Source organism: Armigeres subalbatus, chromosome 3 (assembly GCF_024139115.2).
Source record: "Armigeres subalbatus isolate Guangzhou_Male chromosome 3, GZ_Asu_2, whole genome shotgun sequence".
Taxonomy (NCBI): Eukaryota; Metazoa; Arthropoda; class Insecta; order Diptera; family Culicidae; genus Armigeres; species Armigeres subalbatus.
This window is the reverse complement of record NC_085141.1, coordinates 102,911,131-102,936,916: the sequence shown is the minus strand read 5'-3', so window position 1 is coordinate 102,936,916 and position 25,786 is coordinate 102,911,131. Positions and strand designations below refer to the sequence as shown.

Below are 25,786 nucleotides of genomic sequence, written 5' to 3'. Positions count from 1 at the left end.
ACGCTGTAGCGCCCGTGGCAAGTGTTTTATTTTCAAAAATAAAAAAAACAAAATTTTCAACGTCTGTTGTCTGTGATTTTTTTCATCAAATGCTGTGTCTGGTTGTCTAAGGTTGTCACTCTTTTTGTTTTCAGCATCTGATAGTAAAAAAGAATCGAAGTGTCAAATATTTTATTTTTGTGAGAATTTCCCCGCGTGCTGCGTCTGGTTGGCTAGTCACCGGACAGACAAACAGGGCTATTATATATAGTATGGATCCTGTACACCTCCGGTGGTACTTGAAAGATCTCCATCCTGAGCGTTGCCCGCTTTAACCTGACTTCTTTTATTTCTTAACCCTTGAAGCCGCAAGGCGATTTTTTTTAGAAGTCGTCGGAAATATTTTTAACGTAAATAACCATTGAAATCATTAACATTAAACGTATTTTCGGTTTGTTGTTTTAAAACAACATTGCGCATTTAAGGGTTAATTGAGGCTTCGCCGCCATGAGCCTCTGGGTCTGCCTCTGCTGCGATGTCCCGCTGGGTTCCAGTCTAATGCTTGTTTACAGATTTCGTGTCCGCCCCTACGTAGAGTGTGTCCGACCCAGCCCAGTCCGATCCCGAATTTCTGTTGCTATCGGCGTCTGGTGACAACGACGATGAAGCTCGTTGTTTGAGATCCAGTTGTGAGGCCACCAGGCCCGAATTATATACCGCACGCAACTGTTGAATTAAATGTTAATGAACACATGCAGCCGTTGAGTGTGATCCACTATCCAGTTAGAAAAAAAGATTTCAGGCGATTGATTGAGGGAGAAAGCCAAATTCAAGACAAAACTTTCAAAACGACTTATCTGCTTTTGTAAACAAAGATTCAAACGACAATTTGACGAATCTGGGAGCTCTCCCACGCGAAACAAAACACCATCAACAGGTAGCGGAAACCTTCACCTAGGTACCTATTGGTGGTGTTGGTTTGCGTGGGAGAGCTATCAGATTCGTCAAATCGTCGTTTGAATCTTTGTTTACAAAAGCAAATAAGTCGTTTTGAAAATTATGTATTGAATTAATAGTATTTTCCACATATGTTGAGGGGAAGTGGGGTAAAACGGTGCTTCAAAAATTAATGTTAAAAAATCGCCCAAATGAAAAAATGCAATAACTTTGGCGGTAACTGACCGATTTTGTTTAAATTTTGCACGAGTCTTGTACTCAATTCTCAATTGCGAATCAATCCTTCAGGAATTCTGGCGGGAATGGTCCAGAATTACGAACGGATTCTCTTTAGAATTCCGGTTGACATTCTATTAAAAAAAATCCGAACGGATTCTGTTCAGATGACGAATGGATTCAGAATCTCAAAGATATTATTTAGAATCCCCCGAATCACATTAATAAATGATGTTTAGAATCCCAAACGGATTCTGTTCAATATTCAGACGGATTCTGCTTAGAATCTCGAACTAATTTTGTTCAGGATCATGAGTTGATGCTTCTTAGAATCTTGAGCAAATGCTGCTCAGAATCCCAATATGGTTTTTCTCGACATCCCTACGCTATTTGCTAAGACAATATAGTAAACAATAAACATCGAGCATAAAAAACATAAGAATGAAACCATTTGGAAAAACAGCATGCGTTTACGCTTTGTGGAGAGATATCGACATTGTTGTTTCATAAGGGGGAAAGTCGCAAAGGTAAACGATGACTATTTTCGCAAATTCCACAGAAATCAAGACTGCTCCTAGTCAACTAAAATCGAAAACTCTCTTTCACCGAAAACGCTCTTTCGCACCGCGCCTTCTATGAGCGAGAAGTACGAAGTAAGAAGAGTAGGCCGCAAAAATCATGGAATCTGCGAAAAAAATCATTGTTTACGTTTGCGTTATATTGTCACAAATATTGCCTTTCCCTCGCTTCCAAATCCACTTCTATAAAACAATCTTTAATAGTATTAGCATTTCCATATAATTGTAGCTTAGAATATTTTCTGCCAACTAAGCAGAAAAGATATTATGGCGAAAACAAAAATGTCAAGTAGTGTGACGAGGCGAACCGGTCCAGGGCCGAAAACCTCATTAATAAAGATATTAATAATAAACAAGTAGTGTATGAGCATATGCGGTATTTCGAAAAATTTCGTTCCAGGTGGTTCGAAACGAAATTCCGCGGAATTTCGCGGAATTTGAGCATGGCGAAATCTGATTTCTTGATTTCGTTTCGTTTCGTAAAATTACAAAAATTTCGCTTGAAAAAACTAGCTTCTAACGAAATTTAACGGAATTCCGCGGAATTTCGAAACAAATTTAAACTTCAACTATACTTTATATTATCAAAAATTTTGGCTGCGCCGCTGAACAAAATCGTTAAGTTGTTTTCAAAACTTTAGGTTATACAAATTTTTCTATTAACACTTACTTCATAACCCCATTCTTATTCCACAAATACGTATATAAAGCCTAGATCATTTAGAAATGGGGCACTTCATTTTAGAGGTAGTGGCGTTCCTAGTGGTCTGATATGCAAGTTTTTCACAGCGTTGCATAATTAAAAATCCATTCTTTTCGGTCTATTTCTTCTCACAGTTTGAAACTAACGTGGTTTAAAAATATTCACCATGCAGGAAGAGAAACGAAAAATAATTTTGCACAGTCCTGCAAAATCCATCTGCGTCAAAAGCCGAATTTTACCCTTCATTCAGTCCCATGATGACCTATTTACATTTGGCTGGATTTAGCCAGCTGCCATCGTAGCAAGGAAGTGCTACAATGGTACTACAATAGTGGAGTCCAGTTTATCCCAAAAAATCTGAGTCCATCAAATTGTCCTCAGTTCCGAACAATAGAGTCATTTTGGGTGATTATCAACCAGAAACTGAAGATGAAGGGAGCAGTCACCACTGACATTGGCCGTATGGAGAGTTGGTGGAATCAGCTAGCCAAAATCATGACTGAAGAAGGTGTGCGACTGACAAGCAGCAGCAACAGAAAACTGCGAGAATTTCTTCGAAATAACGATTCATGATTCGTTTCTGTCATTCATATGAAATAAAATGATATAACTTTTGTTCCATTCCACAATAGGAAAAAAGGAGGTATTTTTGGCCAAAATTCTGAATCCTGCGATAAACAGTGGTATTCATCATAAAAACATAGACAAAAAAGAGAAATATTTTTTCTGAGCCTTCAATGGGCCAATTTTCGGCATACTATCGATTTTTGTCATATTCTACAAAAACAACGGAATTTGGTCACTTTTTGGCTAGCAATAAGCCTGTTTGATGCTGATAAAATACTAATGGTCATATAAACTGTATATTCGTGTCACAGACAAATGGACGCAACACAGATTTCCTAAAATGATCAAAAAAGCACTATCAGCTTCTGGTGTTGAAAATTCACAGAGTAGAATTTATTAAACCAACAAAGGAGGGTAGAACAGATTCAATTAGCGTCATATTGTGGCATCAACGAAATGGAATTTAATTTATTTAATATTTCATTAAGATTTCTTTCATAAATATAAAAAGGTATTGTGGCAAGGAGTCATTCAACACACTAAATACTTTTTAGTTTAGTTTAGTTATGCAAAGTGTGTGTTTAGTTTTCACCGAAAAATATCAACAAATTAACGATATAAAAGTTCACGGTGACCCAAACCCTACCAACACTAAATACTCATCCAACACGTTATGACACGTTATGGTTAAATCTATAATTCGCTCCTATAATGTAGTAATGTCAAAATTGTAAATTTTGAACAACTTCCCTTCTCACTGCGTAACGCTTTTTATATGATAGATGATTTTTTCTTGAATTATGCGCAACGTTCAGGCATAACCCTCCCACTTAAAATGTTATGTAAATTGTGTTCGTCACCAAATTCAATTAAAGTGGCATTATTGAGTAACCTAGATTAAAATTGAAAAATAAGAAGTTTACCAAAACACCTGATTAATCCCCCTAGCGGTATTATTGTCTTTTTCGTACATTATAAGAAAATGTATTTTGACCATAACTTTTGAGCCCATAGATCCAGCCTATTTTTCATAAGGAACAATGGATTAACGTTCTCTGACGAATGAAACTTGTTGCGAGTAAATCGATTTAGAGTAAGTGCTTAAAAAAGAGTTAAGACCATTTTTGCTCACACACATACAGACATTCACACACACGTAAACACAGACATCACCTTAATTCTTCGAACTGAGTGGATCGGTATACAACACTATGAGTGTTTAAGCTTTTTTCAAATGCTTTTAGAGCGATCATATAGCTTCTACGTATACTTAGTACACGAGAAAGGCAAAAATTGGCAATTTTTTAAATTCATGTATCTTACAAAATGGTGAATTTGGGCAGAATTTTATTCATGGTCCTCAAAGCTTATGAGTTCAATAGTGTAGTGCATGATGTTTTACTGCGGGGTATTGCGGGGTACCAAACTGTTTTGTTCGTTAAATATTGCGTAAAATATGCTTTTACAAAACTACTAGAAACTAAATTCTGGACGGAGCTATTATTACATTATCAAGTCTATTGCATAAATCTGTTTAAGAGCTTTGTAACGATATATAAATATGTTACTTTTAAGACGAAAACATGGCAAAGCTGTCCTTTTTCTCAAAAAACGTAAAAATATCATTTCTAGGAGGGGCTAGTTTGAAAGCCCCCCACCCCTCCCAAAAAAAATCTAAAAAATAAAAACCGTCCTGATTATAGAAATATAGGTTATAAGCTGTGTATTCATTACATTTTACTCGCCCAAATCGAAAATTGGCCTTTTGGTAGTTTTGGCCACATGGGGCTGTCCTATTGTGCATTCTTAGAAAGTTTTTCGATCAAACTAAAAGTTAAAAAAATACACGCATTTGAAAGTGCCCCATTTCTAAATTATCTGGTCTTTAGTTTTCTTCTATAAAACGTCTTCAGTGTTTCCATGATTCAAATTTATATTTCGTGATATATTTTTACTATTTGCACAATATGAATGCAGATTCAATCGTGGGACGGCAGCTAGTCCGGGAGAACGTCACGCCCATTTCAAATGTTGGTCTAGTAATATCAATTCTCTATAGATAGATCGCAGATCTGCGTAATGCAGATGTGGATACATAAGTAATTGAGTATCCCACTAAATGAAAAAAAAATCTAAGCATTCATTTTCTAATTATGACTTAGCTCAATACTATAAAACCACGCGAACAAAACAATATGAACTATGCTTCAACATAATTACATAATTCTTAAGTGAACTAAGGTTTTAAATGAAATTTGAATCAGTATATGAAAAATCCCACAATTTCTATATTTTTATATACTTACTGATATAAAACTGATTTAAAATTGATCAGATTCGGAAGTACATGCTCTACGAAAAATTCCTTTGAAAGCGGCACAAATGCTGGGGTATTGTCTTATCGCCAATGGTATATGCGGCGATTTATCACATATTGCCTCTTCTGTTATTATAACTCTATTAGTCGCAAAACAGTTATTTGACTTGGAAAAGGTGAATTCAGAATTGCGTACATAATGTAAAACAAATTTAATAAAAATTCCGCGGAAAAAAAAATTAAAATTTCGTTTCGTTTCGAAAAATTTCGAAATAAATGAACTTTGATTTCGTATCGTTTCGAAGTCTCGAAAGTAAATCTATATTTCGTTTCGTTTCGATCCGAATCAACATAGCCATTTTAAATTTCGTTTCGTTTCGTTTCGTTAGGAAAAAGTGTGTTATCGCATACCCTTAGTAGTGTAGCACAAGACCGCTACTGCAAAAGGGTACTATAGAGTAAAAGCTATGACGATCAAAATAAAAATGTGCTGAGAGAAATTATAACCAACAAAACAAAAAAAAGGTAGAAGGTTGTATTAAAGACATGACCGTAAATTGAACGTAGAAATACGTACAGTTCCATAGTTAGAGAGTTAAGTGTTCGATTCATACCAAAATCTCCAGAACCCGTTGAAAAATGGCTGAGTTATTGGCCCTTACTTCCTGAGCACTTTTCGTGACGGTTTCAAATTTGAAAGTTTGGAATGACCGCCCTATTTTACCGAACGACGTAATTCTACGTCAAAAAAATTATAACTAATTTTCCAACATGGACCACATATAGTTCACATGGCATTGTACGTTACACAGAAACACATATTTGACGATAGACCCCTTGAAAAAGGCCCTAAATTCACCGAAACACGTAAAAAAGGCTTTTTTGGAAAGTCGTGAAAAATGGATTTCAACCTGCTCAGTGCCTGGACAAAACGCCCCATTGTAACATTTTATAGCCCTTCGAAGATATTTAATCTATCCCATAATAAAAAAGGTTACAAACCCTTATGTAAGGACGTTGAAAAACCAACATAAGTTCATTTAAACAGATTTGAATTACATTTTGATAGTTTCCAAATATTTTGGAAGCAGCTGCTGCTGAGCTCGCCGCGTTTGTGTAAGGTGAGGGCATATCCGCCTGCCTACACTGGGCCGTTTTGATCAGTGAAACATATTTTCGAAAAACTTTACAAGTTTGAAGATGGAAGCAATTTTATATCATATTAACCACTGAGAAAAGTTATTGTTTACCCCTTCCGAGTGTGTCAGTAGTGCAAGTTTTGCGGACAGTATACTAGCGTCGGTCGCTCCAGAATGTTGAGCTGTTTGCTGTAACTTTTTGTATTTTGCTTTTATTTTCATTATGTTATACAAAAATACTTCCACATTCACATAGTATAATGAATCATTATCATTGATGGTTTTACAAATATTTAAATGTACCAACTGATTTTTACCCTTAGTTAGTCATAGTTTTCTTGAAATCAAACAGGGGCGTTTTGGCCATACCAAATACTATCGATCCAAATGCCGTAAAAAAATACTTAGAAAATTTGTAAATATAAATGTAAAACGATTAATATAATTATACAGCTTGAGCTTGATTGACTGCCCGTAGTTGCTACTCCATTATGACCAGATCAGTTGTTCTAGCACAGAGAACCAACAGATATTTGCTTGGGACTAGCACTCATTTTCAATGTACAAGTACTGGTAATCTCATTTGTTAGGTAATACTGGCGCCTGCCACGTCAGAATGCAAGTCAATGTAGAGAAGGGGGAGGATATGATGATGTAATCACTCGCCCACTGCAAGCCGAATATACCTCTGCACTTGCCACGAGTTCATACGGATTTTTTGGGTTAGGTTCGAGAGACAGAGGTTCGTATTGGTTAACGAGCTGCCAATGTTATAGATAGAAGAAAGCAACTGATGGAGTTTCTAGTCACATCCACATCCACGGACCTGGGATTGAACCCACGACCTCCTGCGTATGAGGCAGAAGCAGTTGCCATATGACTACTAAGCCCGTACATGTTAAACGATTAATATAATTATACAATTGACAAATAAAAAACATTTCACAAAAAAAAAAGCTTGGAAAAAATCGAGTAAATTCCGAAATATTTATAAGAAAAGAATTTTTGATGAAAGTCCAAAGAATTTTCAGAACAATGCACGAATCATTTCCGTGGAAATGATGAAATGTTTTTTAGTGAAATTCGCTAAAAAAAATTCAAAGAAATTCGAAGAAAATTCCCGAGAAGAAACCGAAGGATTTCCCGAGAAAATCGCAGAAAACTTCCCGAAGCAGTTTTTTTCTGAGGAATTTCCGAATAATTTTCCGAGAGAGTTCTAAGGAATGTTCGTATGATATATCGAAGTATTTTCCAGCAGAATTTTCCGAGAAAATTTCACAGATTTTTTCAAATAAATAGCAAAACATTTTACCGTAGTATTTCCGATGTATTTTCTCAAGAAAATTACGAAGGATATCCCGCGGTGTTTCTTTTTAGGAATTTCTCTAGTAAATTCCTAAAAATCATCCTAGATAAATCATAAGAATTATCTGAAATGTATTACCGTGGAAATGCTACAGAAATTTTCAAATAAATAGTAAATTTCCAGAACAAATTCCGATGACTTTCCGAGAAGAAACTGAAGAATTTCCCGAGGAAAATCCGAAAAAAAAATCCGTGCAAATTCCGATGCTTTTCCGACGAATTTTTCGAGGAAATACCGAAGAAGAGTTTTTGAAAGAAAAAAAGAGCTGCAACACCGCACAAGGGCGAACGAGGCATGAAAAACCAGCGGAACAAAAAAAATCGATTTTTTGGAGGAAAAAGCCGCGAAGAGATGGAGCACATGTACCGCGCTAAACTCACACGAAAGTTCTATGAAAAGTTAAACCGTTCACGTAGGGCCGGGTGTCACAGCCCGATATGTTTAAGGACATAAACGGGAACCTTCGTACGAACGAACTAGAGGTGATCCAAGGGTGGCGGCAGCACTATGAAGAGCACCTGAATGGCGATGAGGCAGACAACGGTGGTGGTACGGATATGAACCTGGCCCAACCCGAGTAGACGAAAATATCTCATTAATATCAAATGTTGATAAGATAGCAAAATGAGATATTGACATGATTGATATAAGAGATAAAAGATCAGACGACAATATCAATATTTTGCACTAAAATATCACGAGGAGATCAAGTTATGCTATTTGTAAGAAGTGATCAATATCTTGTGCCATTAGTTTGTTCTTATCCATAGCACATCTTGATGTTCAAATGGGCTCCACCCCAGTACCCCGAATCCCAGTACCCCGAATGCCATTACCCCGAAGGCCACTACCCCGAATGATACAGTGCCCCGAAAGTCATTACCCCGAATGGGACACTACCCCGAAATCCATTACCCCGAAAGGCAATTACCCCGAAAACATTTAGAATCTATAGTATTCTATTATTATGTTTAACACCAACAGATATCGATGAATCGCAACAATTTTTAACCAACCAGTTAAACCAACGGTTTTGATTTTTCTTCTAATTAGCTTTAACTGTCATTCCTGTCATTATGACCTGGAAAAGTACTATTCTACGAAATGGAGTAAGAGATCCTTTTTTCCAACAGAACCGGTTTCCCGGTATAAGTCGAAAAGAGGAGATGATGCCTTGTTTTAATGAACGAGTTTGCCCGGTATAAGGCATACAGGGTAAATATGATCTTTTTTAATAAACGCGTTTGCCCGGTACAAGGCAGAAATGGGAGATGATGACTTCCTTAAATGGACGTGTTTGCCCGGTATAAGGCAGACAGAGGAGATGATGCCTTCTTTAAATGGATGGGTTTGCCCTGTATAAGGCACACCGAGGAATAATGCCTTGTTTAAATGAACGCGTTTGCCTGGTATAAGACAGACAGAGGAGATGACGCCTTCTTTAAATGGACGCGTTTGCCCGGTATAAGGCAGACAGAGGAGATGATACCACCTTTTAATGAACGTGATTATACCTCGATAAGGCACACAGAGGAAATACTGCTTTTTTAAAAGGAACGTCTGCTCGATAGAAGGGGAAACGAGATGATGCCTTCTTTAAGTCAACGCAACTTCCCGAAGACGAACAAGATCTCCCTCTCTCTCACTCTCATACACAAACTCTCACTCACTCACTTCCTCTGTCTCATTAATTATTACTCATTCACCAACTCTCATTCATTCACCCACTTTTACTCACTTAACCACTCTTACTCACTCATCCACTTCAACTCATTCATTTACTTTCAATCATTCGCTCTCTCTTTCTCGCTCACTCTTACTCACTCACTCTTACTCACCCATTCACCCCCTCGTCGATTTTGAGATTTAGACCACGCTTCATCCAGAATCCGTTGCTTTTACTACAGCGACCAAGGAACAACTTCTACCTTGTTGCCATAGTAGCCTCCAACTCTCTGCATTGTGCATGAAAACGTGCTGCATAATCTCCCCCTGCCATTCAGGAATCCTGAAGAGTGCCATGCGAATTGGAACGGGATCTTACGGAGTAAGAATACTTAGTTCCAAACTGCATTAAAACAGTTTCAGTTCCAATTATTGTTCATTCATATGAAATTTGAATAAACTTTTATTGAGTAACATTTTTTTCATTGAAATGGAGTATTAACTTGAAATAATGACTAATTCGGGGTACTGGCTCATTCGGGGTAGTGTCCCATTAGGGGTAATGGCATTCGGGGTAGTGACTCATTCGGGGTTGTGGCGTTCGGGGTAGTGGCCTTCGGGGTAATGGCATTATGGGTAATGGAATTATGGGTAGTGTCGTAGAGTCGTTCAAATGATATTTCGGTGCAAATTTTTGATATTGTTGCCTGTTCTTTTATCTCTTATATCAATCAAAACCATATCATGTTTTGTTATTCTGTTCATGGCTTCTGCCCGGGAAGTAACAATTTCAAGGCTTCATAGGTTTATTTTAGTTTTTTAACGGTTTTATCGCTGCTTTGCTCAATGCTGCGAGATTAACCTTATTGGAAGACTTGTAGCTATCTTCAAAATCATAATAAAACGTTAAATAAAACTACTAATGTCAAATGCTTTATGAGCTTATTAGGGGCCTAATGATTATCTTGAGGAGTCTAATAAAACCAATTTTAAAAACTGTCATAAAGCCGAATATATTGGTCAAAGACTTGTCTTACGCATAACCTAAATAAAACTTAGTAGTTTTAATAAGGTTTATAATGGTATTGTATAAGAACACAATGTTTATGTTGAACTTCGTGAACTTCGTGGTCAATCGAATGGCTAAAAACAGATGTTTCTGTTCCATGTTCCCCAAATGTTTTAAATAAAGAAAACAATAAAGACATAAATTTTCCCAACTAAGCATTCGCATATTTAAGATTTTGTTGTTTATTGGCCAAATTCAACTTCTGAAAATGAAACAGATAATAAAAATCAAGCAAACTATATTCTTTTACCTCCGGTAAATTGAAATGATATAAATGCGAATACACAACAAATTGTGCAATGACCACTATTCGATATACAAAAGCTTTCAATAATATGAAATTTGCATAACTGTGGAAATGCTAATTGACCACAAAGTTGAAAAGCAAGCCAAGTTCCAGTTGAATATAGAACCATCATGAACAAGGACTGATCGTAAGTAAACGATTGCAGCAACTTTCAGCAAAATACTTATTGTATTTGAAAGTTATACAAAATGTTATTTTGGCCGTCAAAATTGCCCACAGTGTAGTAGTAGCCATGCTGGTAGAAAAAAAATGTATATCGGCGTAAATCTTTTGCAAAATCTATTGTCATTAGTCATAATCGTTGCATTTCAAGATGATTTCCAAAATTTGAAGCACGGGAAATGTTTCCATGCATATCGGAATGCCACCAGAAAAAAAAGCCGGATTTCGATTTATTATTTATACTAATTAATTGGCCGTAAATCACAGTATTACGATGGCGCACTTGAACAAACTGATTTTCTTACCTGTTTTCACCAGAAATTCGACCACGCAGAAAAATTTGCAGGCACGCGAACGAATTCTGGGCATCCAATTTCTAAATTAAGCATTAGTTTTCATCCATGTCCGTGATGTTGTTTTTTATTTCGTTCTTCCATTTCTACGATTATCCTTTTTCTACAATACAATAACATAAAGCTCCACGGAAAAGAAATTCCCTTTTTTGACAGCGGTTTTATGGAACTCTTATGAACAACCTTAAACTTGCTTTGAAGACGATCTCAAGAGTGGTCCACTTGGTCATAACATAATCTTGTAGCGGTCATCAAGAGGTTGTCATGTAAATTTTAGTATTATTGCTAGTCTTGAAAATTTGCTCTCCAAACCTGCTAATAGAGTATGATAAAACTCAAAATGTTACTTGGGATGGTACCTAAGGTACCCAACACCAATTGCAAGAGAGGTCGTGGGGCAGTACCAGGCGGGATTTTTGGGTGAACGCGATCAAGAAATTAGGAGGTTACACTGAACTGATCGTTTACTAAGTCTATTATTGTCTTCTCTAGACAGAGAATATGTGTTCCAAATTTGGTGGAATATCGGTCAAAAGGATCAAAAGTTAAACTGTGTTGGACGATAACTAAACAATATCCCTCCCCCAACACACCTTTCCTGTTTTCCAAAGACCTTTCCACGTCCACCAATAATCGTCTCCTTAAGACAGATAATATTTGTTTCAAATTTGATTAAAATCGGTCACGTGGTTCAGAAGTTAAACTGAATTGTTTTATGTTTTTTATGTCCTACCGGAAAATTTCCTTGACCGAACCGGATATCGAACCCAGTTATCGTCAGCGTGGTCTTGCTTAACACTAGTCTAAGAAGGGGACCCCTAGTAACTATCATTATAATAATTATATATACTCCCCTGGCGACCCTAAACCAATTGAAGATCACATCAGCATGTTAATCAGATTGTTTAAACTATTAATAAATAATGCGAGTGATCGTAAAACTGGATTGGCATAGCAGCACTTTTAAACATGTTTCTCTGAATGTACCAAGCTTTTGGTAAATTTAATAAATGGTGGGCGACCAATTCTCTAAACATCATAAACTGATTTTCTGAGCATGACACTTTAATCTGTTCGCATCTACCACAACACAATATGGCATACATACAATAAAGGGGCAATCCAATCGATAAATACAGCTCATGTGTGATCAACAACCCAATGTCACCCACTTAGCTCAACCCCTACTGCAGCCAATGGCACACTTACGGGCTACAACGTTGTTATCATTACATCACAACCCAATTCTTCTAACCTGACCCGGCGAACACAAAAGATGACAAACCGGTTCCTCATCTAGCGTCGCGTCCCATTCGTAGATATTATTCACACAACAAACTACTCCCACGTGCTTTCCTTTATTCAATAATTTCAATATGCATATGAACTTCAACTGCACAATACCCGCCAGCATAGATACGCAAACTTGAACGGCTTATTGACACGCTAAGGATTAGCCTAATAAAGTTATGACTGTGTCAGATGGAATCATAATAAAATTGTTCGATTTGTTCATATCACAAACGGCGACGGTGTCATTGCGCATCAGATCAGCATGACAATATAAGTTTTTATGCTAAAGTACTGACGAGCCAAAAATTAAGACATCAACTTACCAATTCTCTAAACCCTTCGAAGAAAATTAACTATTAGTTTAAAAATTTCTCAGCATCTAAAGCTGCAAGGATCCACCTTCAAATCTCCTCCGTAACTCTGGGCGTTTTGTTTCGTATACCTATAACGATTCGAAGCACTGCCATAATAAACGTGTGTGCTGCTGCTGCAGCAGAATAACCACATTTTGCCCGCAGCAACCAATTTGTGCTGCGATAAAGCTAAATTGGAAAGGAATACACTCGGTGCAATAAATTTATCCACACGCATTCGCGGAGGAGCAGATCCGCCACTCGGCGATCGTATACGGCTGTGCAGCGACATTTGACATTTGAACGCATCATTGCACGCCACTTTGAGCTTTTCTGTACAGGGGGAATGTGCAATGTGGGAAGGTGGTAAAATACACTTCCAATTAATTCAAATTTACTCAAAATTGTTCATTTCCATAACAACAAAGAAGTGAATTGGACAGCTTGTTTTCGTATTTGACCATTCAGAAACGCATTTGATCCGATGCCCCCTATAGGTATCCAAGATGCGTCGCTGTTGTGTTTATTTTATTTTTAGTGTCTATCGATTGCGGATTCTGTGAGCGGTTAGATCTTTAACCGCCACTTGCTTGAAGGATTTACTGCAGAAAGATCTACGTATGGGACTGGCAGAGAAACGGATTCTAAACTTTATTCTGCTGCTGACGTTCTTATTACATTGCAAAATATAACTGTGGGATACTGCGGATGATGGGGTCAATTAGTTTGATGCCGCCGAGAACGCTAATAAAATTAGTTATTGATAACCAGTCCTGTTGGTCATCTGTCCTGTCGGCAGACGGCAGAGCGCGAGAAGGGTGGTCTGATCGTACATTACCTCATCCGCCGGATTCATTGATCGATTACGGAGCGTTTGCACAACTTAGTATGGGAAAGGTCAGGATCACGTGTGTCGTGTACTTTAGTCTTATTCAATATGCATCCCATGCTACCTAGATGGCAATACATATTCTACTAAGTTAAACCTTACAATAAAGGGGTATACTGGTGCAACAATCATTATCGTTAAGTTTTATAGCAGTTATAACCTATGTCGGACTGAATAAGCCGTAAACTAAATCAGAAGGCATCAATAAAATAGCAATCATTTGTTCAGTGAATCAATACGCATTGAGTTATTTGCGACGAACACACATTCAACGAATTAAAGCTAAAAATGAGGAAAACTGGGTGGCCACCGAGTTTGAGAACTTCTAATAATCCAGAGAAGGCTTTAAATGACTCCTTTCAAGACATAAATCTTATTAGTTTTTGTCTGTACTCTCATTTACTTGCAGACTAAAACAACTGTGCCTCATAGAAAATTAGAAGCCTTTCCATAATATTCTTCGTTTTGCCGAACTCTCAAACGTTCAATCCATGACATAGTTCGATAATAAGAAAAAAAAATCAGAAGGGTTGTGTACAAGACGTCGTGTCTTGTAGAAGTTGGACAGCGTATTGCCATTGTTGCGATTGATCTTTCTTTCGTCGCCAAGCGATTGTGTTTTGTACTCTGATGAAATTCTTCTCGGATCAGTTCTTTTTGTATGGTGGTCTTGGAAAAAACCGCTTTATTTTCAATAATGTGCATTTCCAATCACTCATGCCCGCTACGCAATGTCGCCCAGCGATTATGATTAGCATCTTGAAGATAAAATTGTTGTTCTGAAAAGAACCAATTTATTTCCAATAATTTTAATTTAGAATCATTAACAGCAATTACTCAATAGTATGGATTTGCAAGTGGCTTGGAAGCTGCTTCCATTGCCACTTGCACATCGATGGTACTTCAGACACCACCGTTGCAGAAATGTGCTCCATCGCTACTGCCACGACTGCTACATACACTGCTACATCGTAGCGAAACAGCCAACCCATAGTCCAAATGTGGCTAGAAAAATTCATTTTAGTGCTTTCTTGTAATCAATTAAGAAGGCCCATTAGTCACGCATTTTCGTTACTCGATATGAGGTGATTACTAATCCGGAGATGGCAAGTACGATTCTCGGTCCAGTCTAAGATGTTTTCAGGTGAGTTGGCTATTTCGCTACTGAGGCGTGTGTAGCGCTCGTGGCAGCATTCTATACAAGGTTGAGCCGAGACATATAATGATAATCGTTTGCCGACGGCAGAAAGTTGCCGTCGGTAGCAGAATCACGAGCGCGCGTCAAAGGGAGACGAAACAAAAATTAATTGGCATGGATGGCATCAGTAGCAGCCAAGTGAAATTTTCTCTTAAGATTATGATTTTGGTTTTTCTGTTTGGAGAAAATTTCACTTGGCTGTCATTGACACCATCCATCCAAAATGTCCATGTGTCCCTCCCGCGCTTTTTCGATTTTGCGCATTTTCAATCACTAACTGCAACAGCAGAGCCAGAACCATGCGAGAAACTTTCACTGGAATGGTGCTGACATCGACTACAGTCACTTGATAGTTTTTCACTGAAACGCTACAGATGCAGGAATCACCTTCATCGATGCTGGGACCTCTATTGACCCCTATGAAATTGTAAAATTGCTGGAGAGTTTCCGAGTCGATTGATATATAAATCTGCAAAAACCATCGAAAGATAAAAGCTCTATTGGCGTTTAAAATCTTACATGATTTCGTGATGGTCCCCAACTTTATATTCCGATTTTCGGGCCAAATTACTCTTTCTGCAAAAGACCATTTCTACCAAACGACATTTTCGGCCAAATGGTCTTATTGATCAAATAACTTTTTAGCACAAACGACCATTTCGGCCAAATAAACCGTTAGGGCAAACAACATTTTCGGTCAAATTACCAATTCGGCCGAATGAGGGGGCCCTCCTTAGCCGTGCGGTAAGACGCACGGCTACAAAGCAAGACCATGCTGAGAGTGGCTGGGTTCGATTCCCGGTGCCGGTCTAGGCAATTTTCGGATTGGAAATTGTCTCGACTTCCCTGGGCATAAAAGTATCATCGTGCTAGCCTCATGATATACGAATGCAAAAATGGTAACCTGGCTTAGAAACATCGCGGTTAATAACTGTGGAAGTGCCTCATGAACACTAAGCTGCGAGGCGGCTCTGTCCCAGTGTGGGGATGTAATGCCAATAAGAAGAAGAAGCCGAATGAGCCTTTCGGCTGTTTGTCGTTTTCTACCAAATGTCATTTTCGGTCAAACCATTTTCGACCTAATACTGTTTCGGACAAACGTTTAATTCGGCCTAATAGAATTTGGCTAGATGACTTTTGTCCTACTAACCTGTTATTCGAATAAATGGCTTTTTGTCGAATGACTTTTGGCCAAACGACAGGCAGGGCCATTTGGCTGATAGACACAAGGACAAAATGTGTTTGGCCGAATATGTCATTTGGCTGAACAAACCATTAGGCCAAAACCCATCTGGCCGAAAATTTTATTCAGCTGAATGGACATACGGTCAAAAATGTCGTTCGGCCGACTGGCCATTTGGTCGAAAAAGTTGTTTGTTTGGTAGAAATTGTCATTTGGCAGGTAAACCATTTTGCCGAAAATGTTATTTTTCCAAACGGGTGGATATTTTTGACCATATTACCCGTTCAGTAATCAACATTTGGCCACAAGGTTAAAATACTTCAAACTTCCATTTACTTCCGCTATATTCACTTATGTATCAACAGTATTTCGTTTTCTACTTGAAAACTTCGTCAGTGTTTTGTTATAACGTATCTGTTGATACATAAGTGATTAAAGTGGAAGTAAATGGGAGTTTGAAGTATTTTAACCTTGTAACATTTTCCCCTAAGACGCTCAATATTAATTATTTCAACATTTGGCCGTTGGACCGAATGACATTTTCGAACAAAAAGCCCTTTTTGTCAACCATTTCAGCCGATCTATATTTTCAGCCATAGAACCTATTCGGCCAAACGACCACTTCAGCCAAACGACATGTTAGGGAAGAGTGCTTTTTCGGCTAAATGACCAATTCGGCCGTATGTCGCTTTGGCCAAATGGAATTTTTGGCCAAACTGTTTTTCGTCGTAAAACCATTTTGCCCAAACTTTTATTTCAGTCAAAGAAAATCAGCGCCATCTCCCGTAATATGCAACGAGAGGCCGTGCACTTATTACGTGAAAGAGTTTTCAAAAATGTTCACATTTGTGGGTAGGGCACTAACTAGAGTACTGCGCTATACAGTTTCACAATTTAAAAGATGAAAGCATTTTGATTATTATCGTATCCCTGAATCCACACTTTGTACCGCTTGTTAACGTCAATGGCAAGGTCAAAGGCAAAGAAGTTTTTAGTACAGTACCATTCAACCACCAGGTGTTCTCTAGATATTGTATAATTATCGCGAATACCGTCTGCCCCGCCCAGCCCATATATCATTGGATCATTGGAAGACTTCAAAGCCACATTGATAGAGACCAGTTGGGGCACATTAACACAAACGAATTTTCGGATGATATGACGCGATTGACCAAGATCGCAATGGATTGGATGATGTCATTATTTTTGTCGTTTCGGAGGGTATAACATTATTTATTAGAAGGTCTTTTCAGCTACCTGATTTTACCAGACAACATTGATATTATGTCACAACTCATCCCAACAAACATTGGAGATGGGTGAAGCGCTTATGTAGTCAAAAATGGTCTTCTTCAGCTGAAAAACTAGCTTATTCGGCATGAACTGTTTGTTGGGATGACACTGATCTGAATCTTTTGGACTAGCAGAGTTCGTGCATTTCCCGAGCAGCGCACATGTGGAGCTGAAGTTTTCCTCTACCGTCCTATTTGAATTGAATTGAAAAGAATTTATCACTCTTGACCAATCCCATTTAATTAAATGGTATTGTACAAAATCGTCTTATGACAAGTGACTCTTGACCATCCATGCAATATTAATTAGAACCTAGGGGTACCCTCCCGAATCAGTTCTATATCATGACAACTTGCAAAAAAAAACTCTCTCACGGTATGCTACATACCAGCAGTTTTCAACCTGGGGTACATGTACCAGAAGGATTTTGAATTATATGTGCAACAAAAAGCAAAAATCTTTGCACAGCTATTATACATGGTTGACTATATGGGGTTTTTTCGCTTAAATAATGATCCATTTCTTTACCGCTCTTTCCTGATGTTGAAGACAGAATTAGAAAATAGCGTTCGGTGATGTCTTTCTATTCATATTGTGCACGTTACAGATTATATAACACAGTCACATCCTTAAAGTTAAAACAAAAAGGAACTACAACATGACAGACCTTGTTTTGACAGATTATTGACTTGGCGTGCTATTCAAGATTACAATGTTAGTTCCCTTTATTTTGAACCTTGAATTAGGATTATTTCACAGAAGTACAGGCCGAACTCGATTATCCGGGGCTCGATAACCCGAAGAAAATGGCTCGATTATCCGGAGTAATATTTTTACCGATCTTACAAAAATAGAAATACTATCTTTGTGTATTCGTAAAGTATCCAATATGTGCAAAACACCTAGTAATGATAGTGACTTTCTTACTTTCCTGAGGGACTGTTTACAAATTACGTAACGCTTTAGGGGAAACAAGAAAGTCAGACCAAGCATTACGATCCGTACACAAAATAAAATAAACCTTCCATAAGTTACGAGAGGGAGGGTGGTATCAAAATTATCAAATTCAGCGTTACGGATTTTGTGGAAGAACCCTAAAGGAACGGAAATCAAGAACATTCATAATTGGCCATTTTATGAATTTCAATTCAAAGCACCGATATTTTTTTAAGCATTCCTATGTACATTCTGAGTACAGCATTGACATTGTGATTCATGCCACCAAATGGTCCTTCGAAATATCCGGAATGGATTCATTCACAAATAACGTAACGCTAAAATTGAAGAGTTTGGATCTCCATCCTCCCCCTCGTAACGTTTTTTATATGGAAGGTTTAATTGGTTTGTATGAATCATAACGCACGGCCTGACCCCCTCCCTCTCCTTCCAGCGTAACGTAATTTGTGAACTGCCTCAATATTTATATGAAAAAATAGTTTTTTTATTTTTTTTTATTAGCTTTATTAAGGAGACTTGCAGCCCCAGGCTGGCTCGCCTCCGCAAAAAAAAAATAGTTATTTCATCAACGGTAGTCCATGTATGGATTAAAAGACCATTTCTATATTCATAGTAACAACAAATTGCGCTGAAAAATCCTTGTGTTTATGGAACATCCGTAAATTACGTAACGCTTAGGGGGAGATGGTTTTCCTGAAGTGTGATAATCCATACAAATTTTTTGATACCTCATACAAAAAGTGACATGTGGGGAGGGGGGATTGAAAATGGCCATTTTTGCGTTACGTAAATAATGGATCTTCCCTAATGATGAAATGAATATTTTCATTTTCAAAAAGAATCACTGGTGGCCAAGGTGTTCCATACACAACGATCCATGCTGAACGATAAAATTTAGAAGTTTTCATTTTTCAAGATCCTCCGGATTTCCCGGAGGACCACACGGTGGTTAGAGGTGTGCGCCGTCATCGCCGACAGTTTATGGCAATGCCGTTGAAACTCCAGAGCATTTCTCGTGAAAAAAGCTATTTTCCACACAATTTTTCATTGAACAAACGAAAAAGCGTAAAACGTAAAACTAAAAACTTTCATTGGAAATTCTGAAGAATTTCCTTCGATATCTCGAAAATACTACCGTTGAAATTCTGAGTAAATTTCCTTAAAAATTTGGAAGATCTTTTTGTAGAATTTAAAAGAAAGGAAGACAGGATCACCGTCTTTGACCAGAGGTCGCACAGACTGAATACTTAACACTTAGCATTAGACAATGGACAGGACATTCACACAGCACCCAGTGAACCAGCGGAGCGTTTTCCGCTTCACGAAATGGTTTCTCCTTACTAGGGCGGGAATCAAACTCACACTCCATGGATCACACTGGCATTTGGCCGAAATAGACATATGGCCGTTAATGTCGTTCGGCCGAACAGGTCATTTGGCTGAAAAGTCGTCTAATCGATTAGGTCTTTTAGCCAAAAAGGCCTGGATGGTTGTTTGGTATAAAAGTGCCATTTGGCCGAAATGAACATATGGCCGAAAGTGTTGTTTACCCGAGCTGCCGAAAAAATCGTTTGACCGAAAATGCTGCTTGGCCGGACGAGGTGAGGTGAGCAAACCGAAAAAATCGGTTTAGCTAAAAATGTCATTTGGCTGAAAGCGACGTACGGGTGAAGATCATACGGCCGAACTGATAATTTGGCCGAAAAAGACGTTTAGTCCGACAGCTCATTTGTTCAAACATGGCGTTTGGCCGAACGGGTCGACGTTTTTCGCCATGCAATCCTAACATTCAGCTAAATGACTAGTTTGGTCGTGCCGTCAAACCGTTTTCCACGTAACAACCGTATCGAACAAATGAAATTCGGATAGATAGCTTTCTGCTTAACGTATTATTCGGCCAAGTGGTATTCGGTCAAATGACTTTCCACCGAATGATTTTCAACCAAACAACCCTTCGTCTTTTGAAAATTTTCTCGTAGAACTTCCGAAGAATTACTAATGGACAACATAAAAAATTTCACGGAAAAATCCAAAGAAATGCCGAAAAAAAAATCCTCCTGCAATTCCGTTGGAAACAAATTTTGTGAAACCTAAAAAAAATCTCAAGGAAATTCTGTTTAGTGGAAACTCCGGAAAATTCTCGACGAGAAAAAAAACCGGTGGCATAGGCAAACTTCTAAACAATTTCCCGTGAAAAATTTAGAGAAAACTTTAGAGCATTTCCTGTTGAAAATTCGAGAAACTTGGAAGAATTTCCTGAGACAGTTCATTGGATTTGCCCGGCAAAATAAAAAGATTCTCCCGTTAATGTCATAAAAATACCCTGAAAAAAAAACTTTTCGTTACGAACGTAATAAATAAATCGCTAAGCCTTCACCGACCAAAATTATGACGATTTTCGAATCGGCGCTGACCTCTACCGGTAGTCAGAACCCGTGATGGGATATTTTATTAGATTTTAAATAACTAGAATACAGATTATTTGCACAAAAGTTAAATTTTTAGCGACAGCAAAAAATGGCTCGATTATCCGGAGGGTTCGATTATCTGGAGTGAATTTTTTTTTTCAACACTCCGGATAATCGAGTCCGGCCTGTATACAGACTTTGGTGAAATTGTTCACCATGCTTGAGAAAAGCTGTAGTCCCTCCAACTGTATTTTTGTATTGAGCTGTTGGATAAAAAAGGATAAAGGTATTGCATAAATGAGTCATCTGGAAATCCTAGTTCGACTGGTTTGAAAGCCCTGATTGTCAGATTGGGTCACAACCTCGACCTAAAAACGAATTCTGATCTTTAGTTGGATCAACTGACAGCCATTGGAACACGCGCATGAATTTATTATCAATAGAAAAAAATCATTTTAATAAAGTATTTGAAAACCATATGAGCGCTCTTTAGTTGGGTCTTGACGCAACCAGCGGAAGCCAAACCAAAAAGTGACCCATGCATAAAATCCAAACCAGCACAGTGCGTCACGACTGTGCTACCAACATGATGCCATACGATTCTTCAACAAAAATTAAACAAAGTCGATGCTTTTTATTGCAATCTATAAAAGTAATCAAAATAGTCCAATATTCATAGTTAGTTTGTCACATAATGATTCAAAAAATGACTGAATCTTCGAACAGAGGTCGCACAGATTGAACACTCTAGATGTTGTTGCATGAGACAATGGACAGGACATTTACACAACTCCCAGTGGAGCAGTAGAGAACATTTTACTTTACGAAAAGCTTTCTCATTTCCGGGAGGGGGATTGAATCAACACTCCACATCACATGCGTCTAGAGGATTGACGTCGCTAACCGCCCGGCCACGAAGCCCACCCAAATAGTTTCCCACTTGGCTCACACGTTTAGTAGAAAAAAATTCAAATATTTCTTTTTCAGGAATGTAACGAATCATTGATATGAGATGTTACAAATTCTAACGCAGATTACTGTGCAAGTTACAGAAAACAAGCACTTTTGGATGATTTATAATACCAAGATGAACTTTGGATAAAGCTGCAGATCAAATTTATAATACAATCGACTCTCTACATCTCGATGTTCTATGCCTATGTCGATGTTTTTCTCGGTCCTTTCAATCCACATACAGTTTTCTTTCTACATCTTGATAACCACTCGATGTGAAATTTCTTGGGTACAAGACCTCCTTTGGGCAATAACAAACTCATCAAAAACAAGAAACAACATTTGTTTTGTTGTTATTTTCCACGGCAATGACCTCTTTTTTATCTACCAATAATACACATTTCAATTTTTCTTCCATTTCTCGATCCCTTCTTGGCACTGTAATATTGAGAAGTGAGGATGCGACTGTATAACTATTTTTGTTATGAAACAAATTTTGAAATTACAGTCACCTCTGCACATCTCGATATTGAATGGACCGTCGAGATAAGGAGAGATCGATGAATGGTAAAAGGCAAATTGTAATGGGTACTAGATCGAAAAAAGCTCGCTGCTATGAAAAACGACAACAAAACGGATGTCCTATCTTGTTTTTGATGTATTTGTTATTGTCCAAATATGGTCTAGTAGCTTAGAAATTTGAATATAGACTGTTCCAGAAATTATAAGCAAACTAAAAAATAGTCGAAAAATTGGAATGCATGTAATGTTCCATGAAAATTTCACTGCATCCTATAGATCATCATACCCATTCAATAAACGTGATGTAATTTTTCCGAATATTTTGCGTCAAATTTAGGAAATATTTAGCTTCGTTTTTGAATCCGAAAAATTGGTCTGCACAAATTGACCATTTTTAGGGTGCCTTTTTTAAAAAAAAACTCAGAGCTATTAGATCAGTTTAATTTTCATTGGTACATTGGAGGTACATATATAGAAATGTTAGTGCTGTCGTCGAGAAGTGGTTGCAAATATGTTGCGAAGATTAGAAAACCTCGAAAAAGTGTAAAGCTTTTTCTAGGAAATTTTAATAAATCACCGTGGCATAAAGATCAAATTACTTCGAAGAAGAATTGAAAGGACCGAGTAAACCATCGATATAAGGAGAGATATCGAGATACAAAACATCGAGATGTAAACGCAAAAAAAAGCGTTCCCGAATTCGTGAACCAGCAAAAATACACCGTGATTTAATTCATGGATTCCGGAACACCAGTCACGTTTTCCAGAACGTTCCAGAAAACTTGACTTTGTTCCCGAATCCGTGGCTGTTGTTCATGAAAAAATACACCGTGAAATTGTTAGTTCACGAATTCATGAACGCTTTTTTTGCGTGTAGATAGTCAACAGTATCAAAAAAAAAATCTAATTACTCTGGAATAACTCCTAAATTGACTTAGAAAATACTCCCAGCTCACCATTCAAAAAAGTCATGAAGGTAGAAAAAAAACTTTTTTTTTGGTTTTGTTTTTTCAGTGGAGCTCGTCATAAAACAATTGATCTATATTTTTATGAAGCGTTGCCTGGAGCTAATGATAATTTCTTTAGAATATAAAAACTCTTTCATCGAAACATCGAAGATCGAGAAGATTCATGAACCAATAATGGGTTTTCCAAATTCATTGAATTTCTTTTTTTTTCGTCGAAATCTTTTAATATTTATCGCAAAACAAGATCCAAATATCAGCTCAGTAAAAATTTAAAAAAAATCATAGTTTTGGCGGAAGTTTAAAAATAAATTTGAAAATTTTATTGAGAAATCCTTGTGATCAACAGTTCAGCTATGTATTTTTATGGATAGCATCTAAATGCCAAATCGATTGTACGTACCAAGCGCCATTGAAAAACTAACGATTTTTTTAAATTAAGTTTTCATGTAGCAGATTCAATCAATCACAAATTGCATCGGATATCCCTTAGCCCTATAACTGAGGACATCCTATAATTAATGTACGCATGAATAGATATGAATTAACTTTCGTTTTAATTTTACGAACAAAATATTACAAGTCAGTTAAAAAGTCGCAAATTTAAATCGAGGAGATAATCTTTCCGGCGTATTTACGTAACTAAATGTTTGAAATGGAAGTATATTTCAAATAGAGTACGAAATCCCAGCGAAAATATGTAGTGGATATCTCAAGCAATGCCAAGGCCTCTAAGGTTACCGCTCAGCAAAAAGGTGGATAACCACTAAATTAGACCAACAGTACTCTAGAAATACAAATCCTGGGCATGATTGTTCATAGCACCCTTGTCCATTTGGACAGTCGGCACCTGAAATTTATGCACAATACCTACTTCATTTCTGCTATAATTAATTCAATAAATATTGAAATTTTTTTGTTCCATATCCAGACCAGACCACACAATGTTTATTTTCGAAATTTCTTCCAAACCGCGTAAATCTCATAATCTTCGTAAAAAAATGTTACATTCCAAAACCGGCGTAAAAAAATCGCATAAAAATGCTGCGGTAAAAACGCTTAGATCTCAAAATCCACGTAAAACAAGTGTCACACTGCAGTTTCTAATGTCACAATAAGTGAAGTTTTATGAAAAAACAAAAACCATTCGATTTTGGCCACATGAACGTTCCAAACATGTAGCCAAAATCAATTGGGGTCTGTACGCAATTAACTGTTTTTGTTATATGATTTTGCCAAAGCTTAACGTGTTTTATAAATTTTCGTTTTTTTTTTGCTTTATTTCCGTGATTTATTTCGATATGGCATTAGGCAGGATGGTAAATATATCAAATTTTTCTCGTTACCGTTGTTCATTCTGATCTAAGCATCAGTGTAACGGTCATCCAGAACCACATGGTTATATCATTTCATTCTAACAACTGTCCAACTTCCCGTCCATCTACACGTGTGGTCATTTTATATATTTGTTCTCAATTCAAAAGTATACATTTATTAAAAAAAAAACAACGCGAATATCTATTGCTTTCATGTTTAAGGAGAATTGAATAAATATTATTACCCTATTCTAGAAAGTAAAGTGTGGAACGACAATTTTTGTTTTCTGAGCACATATTTTTTAAATATTTCAAATACCTTGTATGTACTATAGATCGATGTTAGTAAAAAATCAGAACAGCTAACTTACACTTGGGAATCCTTCTATTGTTGTATCAATAACACACTATTATATCCTTTACACTCTTTCACACACTTTAGAGCTTTCAGTTCATAAAAGTTCTTCCTGTCCAGAGCTGGTTTTCTGTTTCACAAAAATGCACTAAACACTTTCTTCTGAAAGCCAACAGTCCATAAAAAGTTCCCAAAAAAGCTCTCCACTATATCACTGCAGGATCTACTCTCTCTTTAATCACAGAACCAATAAATCCGCTCGAAGCTGTCCAGTGCGGTCCCGCGATAGAATTCGAAACTACCGTACTAGCGAGTGTAAGGAAAAAGGTCGAGTGTCCGTGTGACAACTGAAAGGCTTCAACATGCTGACATAACTTAAATACTTTTTCGCGCTCGCTCACAGTCTTCAAGCTTCGCGCGCACACCCAAAAGATGATCATCAACATCCCTGTTCAGCGGCGGCCTAAAACAACCTCCCTCCTTCTTAGTTTACCAATTTAAGTTGCACGATCAACAAATGAGCGCACCACCGTGCACAAACATCATCTTCTCACCCCGATTCGATTGTTGCTGGATTGGAGCCCCAGCATCAGACGCCACATGCCAGAACCCCATAACAGCACAATGTCGCGTGAGAAAAAAAAACTCTCACTCTCGTTAAGAGTCTACCCTCAGATGCTGCGCTGCTGCTCTTGCCTTGAATGACCCCAACTCAACAGACC

The 25,786-nt window shown here is 37.6% G+C and overlaps 1 protein-coding gene across 1 annotated transcript in view; it reads right to left on the bottom strand.

The window, feature by feature from the left end:
- LOC134226453 (uncharacterized) overlaps positions 1–25,421 on the bottom strand; it is a 187,990-nt gene extending 162,569 nt beyond the window's left edge. The window contains 1 exon segment of the mRNA XM_062707230.1: positions 25,081–25,421. The gene's annotated coding sequence lies outside the window, so the exon portion shown is untranslated.
- Positions 25,422–25,786: the final 365 nt, after the last annotated feature.